We start from the raw sequence: 10944 nt of genomic DNA, 5'->3' as shown, positions 1-10944 counted from the left end.
CAGCGCCGCTTCCCTCGGACTGGACTGGTGGTTTCCTCATCCTGGTCGGCCCTTGGCGACTCCTGGCAGCCAGAGGCGTTCCTGTCGATCCCGTGGAGATGTCTAGCAGGAGCCTCGTTGCCTCGACACCCAAGCACTGCCTCTGAGGTCTCCTGCTTTGCCAAGCCTTAGGGACCGGTGTCTAAGACAACCGTGGGAATCACTGTGAGGGGAGCATAGGCTCGCGCCTCCCGCATGCGTATTGGCGGGTCCGACTCGCGCTCGCCTCCTGGTAGTCAGGCTGCGTCCCCTTTAAACAATGGCGGCTGCGCGGCGGCCGGGGGGCGGGGGTCTCCTGCTGCAGCTGTTGTGGCGGCTGGATCCGGGGTCCAGTAGGGGGCAGCGTGGGAGAGGGGGCCGCGGGCATCCCAGGGCCAAACCCCAAGAGTCCTGTCTTCAGGACCTCCTTGAGCCGACTTCCACCTGTGGAGGAGGAGCCTCAGGGCTGACATAACAGTGCCGGAAATTCCCTAGGTCTATGTAATATTTATACCAAGCCATGCAGACTTGCCTTGAAGTTAATTTACCACTCCTCAAACCACCTGCATTTTCTCTTCAGTTCTAATGATGGTTTCATTTTATAGTGCAATTTTCATTCAATCACACTCACAACATTCCCTTTCATGTGGAGGGACATCTGAATACGTCTCTCAAGTTTGCTATTCAGCTGAAAGCAGAAAAATAATCAGAGGGAAAGTCTTCTAATGTTGCTTGGAATATTAGCATGTTCTAAGTCAGTTCCACAAAACCCCGGATGTGTTCTGTTAGACACATCTGAGGGATGTCTGAAATGAAAGCTGCCTGATGAGAGAAAAAGTTACTTTCTACAAAAAAATATTAGCCAGGAGTGGTGATGCACACCTGTAATCCCAGCTACTGGGAAGGAGACTGAAGCGGAAGAATTGCCTGAACCCGGGAGGTGGAGGTTGCAGTGAGCGGAGATCACACCATTGCACTCCAGACTGGGAGACAGAGGAAGACCCTGTATCTCCCCCCAAGCCCCCACGCCAAAACAAAAAAAAAAAAAAAAAAAAAGAAAAAGCAAGGAAAGAGAAAAAGAAAAAAGGGAACTTAACTGAAAAATTTCAGAGCTTTAATCAAAATACATTGTATTGGGGCCTATGAGCATGCTTCAACTGAAGTATAACATACTCCCTTTTGTGCCACTGCACTCCAGCCTGGGCGACAGAGCAAGACACCGTCTCAAAAATAATAAATAAATAAATAAACAAACAAACAACATCTTCCCTTTTATCCAGCTGACATTTTACTCAGAAAATACAACTAACCAGATAGGAACTACTTTTAGTTCCCCTACTATCAGATTCTCAGATCTGCGTGAATTGGCACCTACATAATCTCTTCCCTCCCCTCCAAAGAAGAAGTATCCCAGTTCCTATTAAACACTAACTGGGCCAACAGGCTGGTCTTCTCGCAGCCTCTCAAATACTTTTGTCCTGCAGTTTTCTTTCTCTTTTTCCTCTCCTTTTTTTTTTTTTTTTTTTTTTTTTCAGACTGTCTTGCTCTGTCACCCAGGCTGGAGTGCAGTGGCATGATCTTGTCTCACTGTAACCTCTGCCTCCTGGGTTCAAGCTAATCTTGTGCCTCAACCTCCCGAGTAGCTGAGATTACAGGCGCCTGCCAGCATGCCCGGCTAATTTTTGTATTGTTTGATAGAGACGGGGTTTCACCATGTTGGCCAGGCTGGTCTCAAACTCCTGACCTCAGGTGATCCGCCTGCCTCGGCCTCCCAAAGTGCTGGGATTACCGGCATGAGCCACCGGCACCCGGCCTTGTACTGCAGTTTTCTTACTAGGTCACTACCATCAGTTTACAAACATCCTCTGTATCTTCCATCTTTAGGAACAAAGAAACAAAACCCCTTCCTAAATCTTGCATCTGCCTCAAGCTACTGACCCACATCTGGCCTTCCAGCAAAACATTTCAGGAGTAGTCTACACGTGAAACCCCGTCGCTACTAAAAAATACAAAAAACTAGCCGGGCGAGGTGGCGAGCGCCTGTAGTCCCAGCTACTTGGGAGGCTGAGGCAGGAGAATAGCGTAAACCCGGGAGGCGGAGCTTGCAGTGAGCTGAGATCTGGCCACTGCACTCCAGCCTGGGCGACAGAGTGAGACTCCATCTCAAAAAAAAAAAAAAAAAAAAAAAAAAAAAAAAAAGAGTAGTCTACACACTATCACCGCTTCCTATCTCCACATTCACTCTGGTTGTTGGCTGTTTTGTTTCCAGATGGGGTCTCACTCTGTCACCCCGGAGGTGGGGCCTGGTGGGAGGTGTTTGGATTATGGAGGCGGATCCCTCATAAATGGCTTAGTGCTTGGTGATCAGTGAATTATCATTCTGGTGGTTCAGGAGAGATCTGGTTGTTTAAGAGTGTGACACCTACCCTGTCTCCCTCCCTCTCTTGCCATGTGAATTGTGACATCCCCTTCTTCCACTGTGATTGTAAGCTCCCTGAGGCCTCACCTAAAGCAAATGCCAGCACCATGCTTACTGTACAGTCTGCAGGGACCCTGAGCCAAAATAAAATTATTTTCCATATAAATTATACAGTTTCAAGTATTCATTTATAGCAATTAAAACACACACACACGCACACACAAAGATGAACCAAACTGGCATAAAAGCCTTAGGCAAATACTTCTCAAAAAATGTACAGGAGCTTTCTCACCTATCTATTGCACTGAAATAGTCAGAAGTCAAAACTTGCTTTAGTTTTGGCTCTCTCCGTAAGTAGACATGAAAGTATTGTTTTGTTTTTCCTTTTGTGACACTGGGTCTCACTCTGTCACCCAGGCTACAGCACAGTGGCACAATCACAGCTCACTGCAGCCTCTACCTGCTGTGCTCAAGTTATCCTCCTGCCTCATCCCTCCACGTAGCTAGGACTACAGTTATGTGCCACCACATCCAGCTAATTTTTGTATTTTTATAGAGACTGGGTTTTACTATGTTGGCCAGGCTGGTCTCCAACTCCTGGGCTCAAGTAATCTGTCCACCTCAGCCTCCCAAAGTGCTGGGATTACAGGCATGAGCCACCGCACCCAGCCTTCTTCTTTCCCTAGATATACAATGGGAAAATAATTGGATGCATGCTACTATCCAACAAAACTTTCCTGAAGATAAAATGGTTAGAACAGGGGTTTCCAAACTGTCGTCCCTGGTACAGCAGCATCAGCATTCTCTGGGAACTTCTCAGAAACGCAAATTCTAACCCCGACCTGATTTACTGAATCAGAAACCCTGGAGAAGGGCCCAGCAACAAATTATCTAGGTGATTTTAATGTACACTGAAGAACCACGAATTTAGATAAAAACATTCTGCAGGGGGATGTGGGGGAGGGAACTAGAGGCTAAATAAATGCCAAAATATGTTATCATTGCCTTGTATGACAAAGTCATGTTTAACCTTGCTATTGAGCAGTGGTCAATAGGCAAAATTCCCATGCCAGATTTTTCATCAAACAGCTTGTGTTTTTTCTTAATACTGTCATCCTTCTGGTATCCAAGGGGAAGTGGTTCCAGGACACCCCCACAGACACCTAAATTCATGGATGCTCCAGATCCTCATATAAAATGGCACGGCATTTACATACAGCCTAAACACATCCTCCTATATTCTTTGAATCATCTCTAGATTACTCATAATACTTAATACAATGTAAATGCTATCCAAATAGTTGTATATTAACATTTGTATTTTTTAAATTGTTGTATATTTTAATACTCTCCATCCAGGGTTCAATGATTAATGGATGCAGAATCCACGGACAAAGAGGGCCAACCGTATCATAAAGAGAACACCTTAAAACGTGAAATATATGTGCAAAGAGGGAAAGCAGAGAAAAAGATGGGGTATGTCATCTTAGAAAATACAAATTCATTTCGATATTTAACTATCTAATTCCTCCTAAAAGCCTAAAGATACAGTGATGCAGTGGCATTTAATGAGTTTTTTTCTTTAAGGTTTCAAAATCAAGCTCAAATGCTGTGTGTTGTTGACATCCACCACTATTTAAGAAAACCTTTCATAACACTCTTTATATTACACTGACGAAGGATTAAAAAATTCTTCAGGAAGGGCTGGTTTACAAAATGGAACTCTCTCTAGGGTCTTTGCCATGTTTCTCATACCCATCCCATTCTCTCTCCGTAACAGCAGTGGGAGGAGTGACATAGCTCGCAGGTTCAGACTGACATGCAGGTGTTGACATCTAATGCACTGAACTGTGGAAGTTCTGGGAAGCTATTTTCTGCTTTTAAAAATAAAATCAGCCAGGCATGGTGACTCAAACCTGTAATGGCATCACTTTAGGAGGCCACAGCAGGATCACTTGTGTCCAGGAGTTTATATATGGGCAATATATGGAGACCCCATGGTTACAAATTTTATTTTATTTTTTTTAAACTAGCACAGCATGGTGGTGTGTGCCTGTAGACCCAGCTACTTGGGAGGCTGAGGTAGGAGGATTGCTTGAGCCCAGTAGGTGAAGGAGATTGCAGTGAGCCAAGGTCCTGCCATTGTATTCTGGCCTGGGCAACAGAGCAAGACCAAAAAAAAAAAAAAAAAAAAAACAAAAAAAAAAACAAGATTTTATCAAAAATTTAATATTTAATGCACATGTGTCCCATGGAAATATGCAGGACAGGAAAATTGACATTCCAAAATTAGCATAACTGAAAGAGACTAATTATATGATGCCTGCACATGTCTGTTTAACAAAAAGTTGAAATTTTCTAAGCTTGTTTTGCAAAATGTTAGAAACACAAAGAAAAAGATCATATAGTGCAGCAGTCTCCAACATTTTTGGTACCAGGGATCAGTTCCATGGAAGACAATTTTTCCACGGATGCTTTGTGGGGCTAGGGGAATGGGGATGGGACATTTTCAGGATGAAACTGTTCCACCTCAGATCATCAGGCATTAGATTCTCATAAGAAGCACACAACCTAGATTCCTCACATGCACAGTTACCAATAGGGTTCATGCTCCTATGAGAATCTAATGCCATCGTTAATCTGGCAGGAGGTGGAGCTCATGTGGCAATATTCACTTACCTGCCACTCACCTCCTGCCATGCAGCTGGAGGGGAGTTGGGGACCCTGATATAGTGTGTATAACATGTTAAAATAATTACAAGAGATTTAGATTGTACTGTCCTTTTAAATTTTAATAAAATAGATTAATTTCATATTACATAGAGAGCAAATCCATCCACTCATCTGTGATAAAATTTTAGAAATACTTTCTATAAAATGTTTTGTATTTGATTGGAAATGAATCCAGTATAACATGACTTCCACAGATAGCATTCACATCCTCACTCCCATTCTTATTAATTTTGAGAAATGTTAAAAATACAGAAATGTACAAAAAACAAGACAAGATATCCATATACCACAATCCAGAATCAATCAGTATCTTCTCATATTTACTTGAAGTCTTTTGAAAGAGAAGTGGATGTTTATATACAAAACGGAAGTCCCCTTTAACCAATACCCACCGCACCTCCCACGCTCATTACTTTCCCTTCTCCACTCTTGACAAGTGACCACTATCGAGAGTTTGGTCTGTATCCTTGCAATCCATTTCAAAAACATGTACAGACATATATGCATCCATTACCAATAGATAGTACTGAGTTTTGTGAGGGAACTTTTAATTCAAATTTACAAAATGTCATTGTACTAGCTGCATGGCGCTGCAACTTGATCCCCCATCAACAACTTTGGGATCTTTCTGTTAATACAAGTGGATTTCATTTGTTGCATTTTACAGATACATAGCATTCCATAAGAATTTCCCATATTGTTCATGATGGGCTTTTTCAGTTGTTTCTAATTTTTGGCTACTACAAATCAAGCCACAGTAAACATCCTAATATATGTTTCCTGAGCATTCATACTCACAAGTAGAACTGCTAAGTATTTCTGAAGTTGTTACAAGGAATGTTTCCCTATTCCCAAGGTCATAAGTATTTTAGTATATAGCTTTTTCATATTTCTGTTTCTAACCTCTGGATTCACTTTTGTGTATAGTTCATGATGTATTTTTCCCCCTTGGAGAACAAGTTACCTCTACTTAAAATAATAGTTCCATTATTTCCTCACTTCCTGATGCTGTTTGTATCATATTCCAAATTCTAATAAGTGCATAGGTCTTTTTCTGAAATCTCTTCTGCTCTGTTGAATCAATACCACAGGAGTCTTAATATTAGTTGTAGATGACCATGTTATCTATTTTTGTCTGTTCCTTTCCAATATTTACACTCATTTTTCTTGTTATTGGTGAAGATCTCCAGATCTATGGTGTAGCAATAAAAAACAGGCATCCATTTTGTGTTGCAATTTTTAGTGAAAATGTGCCTAAACTTTTACCATTATCTCTGCTGCAGGTTTCTTTGTTGGACACAGGCTCTTTATCATATGCGTGTCTTTGTCTTCTGTACAAATTTTCTGGTGTCCCTTGAGTTTTTAGTTGTTAAAGTTAACCTCATTCGTGGTGCTTTGCTTCAGAAGGATTATTTCTGGTGCATGATGAGGTGCAAATTTCTGATGAAAGCTTTCCCACTTTCTAGGCGTTCATGGGGTTTTTAGTGAGGATGAATTTTCTAGTGTCTAATGTCGTGTGACTTCCTGCTGAAAGCTTTCCCACAGCCGCTCCACTGATAAGGCTTCTTACCTGTGTGTATTCTCAAATGCACAGCAAGGGTTGAGAACTGAAAGAAAGCTTTCCCACATTCATTACAACCATAGGACTTCTCACCAGTATGGCTTCTCACATGCACCGTGAGAGATGAGCTCTGAGAGAAGCCTTTTCCACAAGCATTGCATTCATGAGGTTTATCACCTGGATGAATTCTCACATGTAGAATAAGTGATGTTTGCTGAGAGAAGGCTTTTCCACATTCATTACATTCATAGCGTTTCTCTACACTGTGAATGTTCTGACGTTGTATGAGGTACTTCTTCTAACCAAAGGTTATTCCACATTCACTACGTTTAAAAGTCTTCTCTCCAATTTGCATTTTGTCATGCTCAGTAAGGTTGGATTTACCACTAAAGGTTTTTCCACACTCCTTACATACAAAGGGCTTCTCTCCTGTGTGAGTTCTCTGGTGTCTGATGAGGTTTGTCTTCTGAATGAAAGCTTTCCTGCAATCTTTACTTTCAAAAGATTTTTCTCCAGTGTGAATTTTCTGGTACATAAGGAGGTTTTCCTTCTGGCTAAAGGATTTTCCACATTCAATACATTCAAAAAGCTTCTCACCGGCATGGGTGTTCTGATGTTTAATGACATACTCCTTTTGGCTAAGGGCTTTCCCACACTTGTTACATTCAAAAGTTTTCTCTCTCATGTAAAAATGCTCATGCTCAGTGTGGTTTGACTTGTGGCTGAAGACTTTCCCACATACCTTACAGGCAAAGGGGTTTTCCCCACTGTAAATTCTCTGCCAGCTGAGGTGTGACATCTGAATGGAAGCTTTCTCATATTCACAAGGTTTCTCTCCAGTACAAATTTCTTGATGAATGAGGATGTACTTTTGGCTTAAGATATCTCCACATCTCTTACATTTATAAGGTTTCTCTGTGTGTGACCTCCTAAATGCAGAGTAAGGGATACGGTTTGAGAGGAAATGTTATCACACTCAGTACATTCAATGCTTTCTCTCCAGAAAAATGTTCTAATATTCAGCAAAGTATTGCTACCTTCACTGCTTTCTCTCCAGCATGAATTTGCTGCTTCTCAGTGAGGGCTGTCATCTAGCTAAGGGTTTGTCAATACTCCTTAGTCGCACAGGGTTTCTCTTCAGCATGATTTCTACGTTTGATGAAATGCGACATGCGAGTAAAACTTCCCCCACATTCAGTAAATTCACAGGGCTTCTCTCCAGGATGAACACTCTGGTGTCAGATGAGGAACAAATGTTTTAAACCAAAGGTATTTACACTTAAAGAGGGTTAATACCATAAGGAGTAAGCTGTGGTAGAGAAGTTCCCAACTAACTCCCTTGATGATTTTTTCCTACACGAGCTCCCTCATGATTTCAATCCAGGTTGTGATTCAAACTCAAAACTTCAAAAAAGTGTGGCCTTAAAAGAAATAAGGTCTGAGAACAGAGGAAGTATTTTTTCTTATATTCAATGCTCTTTTCCTCAGTCTTTACTGGAGATGAATCAACGTGCCCCCCAAGTCCTTGTGCCTGTCTATCTCTTCATCATCTTCTCAGACTTCTTCTAAAATGGAGTATGAAGAACCATAGCACGAAGGAGTTAATTCATAAAGTGCTCAGAACCATGGCTGGCACATGGTAAGCCCTTCATCTTGCCTATATATTACCGTCACTTTTATTTGTGAATTTTCCCATTACTAGCAATGAAACGTCAAACTGTGCTTTTTTGAGATTAACTCTGGTAGCCCATTTCCCAATATGAAAAGCGTCTATATCATTAAAGCTTCCAACTAAATTATGAGAAGGGAACCCTACTTGAGGTGATCTAGGTAGAAAATTAACATAAATGGGTCCACAAAGCTGAGAGTACTCTTGAAAAACAACCTTTCTATTTCAGAATTTAGCAAGTTGTATAACAAATAATGAAGAACTGTTACATAGAAGAAAAAGATGACTACATAAATATTAGAAAGTCCACCTGGGATGCTAAGGAAGAAAAATACTGCTCATATTTTATTTATTTATTTATTTATGAGACAGAATTTTGCTCATTACCTATGCTGAAGTGCAGTGGTGCAATCTTGGCTCACTGCAACTTCCGCCTCCTGGGTTCAAGTCATTCTCCTGCCTCAGCCTCCCGTGTAACTGGGATTACAGGTGTGAACCACCACACCTGGTTAAATAATGCTCATATTTAACAGAAAGAGAATAGATCAACCAACAAGTACTTCCTCCCAAAACCCCATTAAAATGATAAGAAAGAGGAAAGTGGTACAAACTCACAAGGAAAAAAAATATAGAAGAAACGCTGGTACACAGCAACAGATATTAACAGATTTTTCAATAATGGAAAGGATATGGAAGATTTCAGTGCACAACAGAGTTATCTGAGGAAACTCAAATAATGGAAATGTACAGCAGAAGAGAACGCCAGTGATTTGTACCACAAAATATCAGAAAGACTCAGAAAATGAAGGGAATTAGGTTTTTCAAAAGAAATAAACGATGATGGCTGAAAAAAGCGTAAGGAGCAGTTGAACACACACTGTCCACTCATGAGAACAAAGGACTGGCCACACCTTTACATGAAATAGAAGTTTATCCTCTGCAGAAATTTAATCAGAGCTCGGGGTCATTCAGCAAATCAGATGACAGGAATGAGCTGCTATATGAAAATCAGAAATTAAACCTACATATATGGTAAGATCTGCAGCACCGTTCTGCAGCTGAAGACAAAAGATGCTGGCAACCAGGTATATATACCTATGGGCAGGATATGAGAGGATCCTTCTCTGGACAAACTGAAAGGCCCACAATAAACCTCATTAGCAGCCTGGCTAACATGGCAAAACCTCATCTCTACTAAAAATACAAAAAATTAGCCCGAGTGGTGGTGTGCGCCTGTAGTCCCAGCTGCTTGGGAGGCTGAGGCATCAGAATCGTTTGAACCTGGGAGGCAGAGGTGCAGTGAACTGAGATCACACCACTGCACTCCAACTCTAGCCTGGGTAACACAGCAGGACTCAGAAACAAAACAAAACAAAACAAAACAAAACCAAACCAACCAACAAACAAAACCTCATTAAGATGCCCCTGCAAGATGATAAGTGTCACTTGTATTCATATTTCATTGGCTAAAAGAAAGGACTTGGCCGTGGCTGAGTTCACTGGAGTCAGACAGTGTAATCCTTCTGTAAGACGGAGACCAATGGTTCACTAAGCATTTCACTTTTCAGTCACTGAAGCCTACCAGATACAAGCACCTGGGCACAAAAGAGCTTATGATCACCTTTTAGTGAGCTGTTAACAAATATTCCACTAATTCCACCAACATGAAAGACATCAAAATCAAGAGAAAAAAAGCTATGAGGAAATAAAGGCAAGGCCCAGCAAACAACACTCAAACCAATCTGGAATAGGTAGAAGATATTTTGTCAGTTAAACAATAACAGGATTTTGTAAGCAAGAAATGGAAAGGAAAGTTCCCTTCGAAATTAAGACTGTGGGGAGCGGGGGGGGGGGGATGATAAAGTGGAGCGTATCCACATTCATCAATAAGAAGACACCTTGTTCCAGAAGGCATAGCCTGCCTCACCCTAGCAAACTCAGGCTTGGCTAGGTGCTCACTTGGCTGATAAAATAGGATCACAAATGAAAAGTGTCATTTCATGGTAGAAGTTTCAATGACAAATTCAGAGTATACACCAAGGAAACAAAAAGCTGAGTAAAAGAAGTTCCAAAAGAAAAGAAAACTCATTGGAGGAAATATTCAAAGAACAAAAAAATGCCTCTACTGTAAGTCAAAGGGCCCACTTGAGTAAGAATAAGACCCATACCTAGACACATTAGCGTACATTTCAAAACAGAAAATACAGAGGTTATAAATGTTCTCAGAAAGAAAGAACAAGGCTGGACACAGTGGTTCACACCTGTAATCCCAACATTTTGGAGGCCAAGGTGGGAGAATCTCTTGAGTCCAGGAATTCAAGACCAGGCTTGACAACATAGTGAGACCCCATCTCTACAGAAAAAAAGTAAAGAGTTTCTGAGACCAAACAGTCTAAGAACAGCTGCTGAAAATATTCGTTCAACAAATACTTATCTCCTTACATGTGCATGGCAGAATTCTAGGCTCTAGGGATAAACAGTATTGAATAAAATTTTTATCTTCTGCTCTCATCAAGTTTACATTCTAGTGGAAATAAGAATAGA

General features: G+C 41.3%; 1 pseudogene; it reads right to left on the bottom strand.

Moving 5' to 3' along the window:
* Nucleotides 1-6651: 6651 nt before the first annotated feature.
* On the bottom strand, nt 6652-8000 carry LOC139359327 (zinc finger protein OZF-like; annotated as a pseudogene).
* Nucleotides 8001-10944: the final 2944 nt, after the last annotated feature.

This window comes from Macaca nemestrina, chromosome 17 (genome assembly GCF_043159975.1).
Source record: "Macaca nemestrina isolate mMacNem1 chromosome 17, mMacNem.hap1, whole genome shotgun sequence".
NCBI classification, from domain to species: domain Eukaryota; kingdom Metazoa; phylum Chordata; class Mammalia; order Primates; family Cercopithecidae; genus Macaca; species Macaca nemestrina.
The sequence above is the reverse complement of the archived record's forward strand: the minus strand, read 5'-3'. Positions and strand labels throughout refer to the sequence as shown.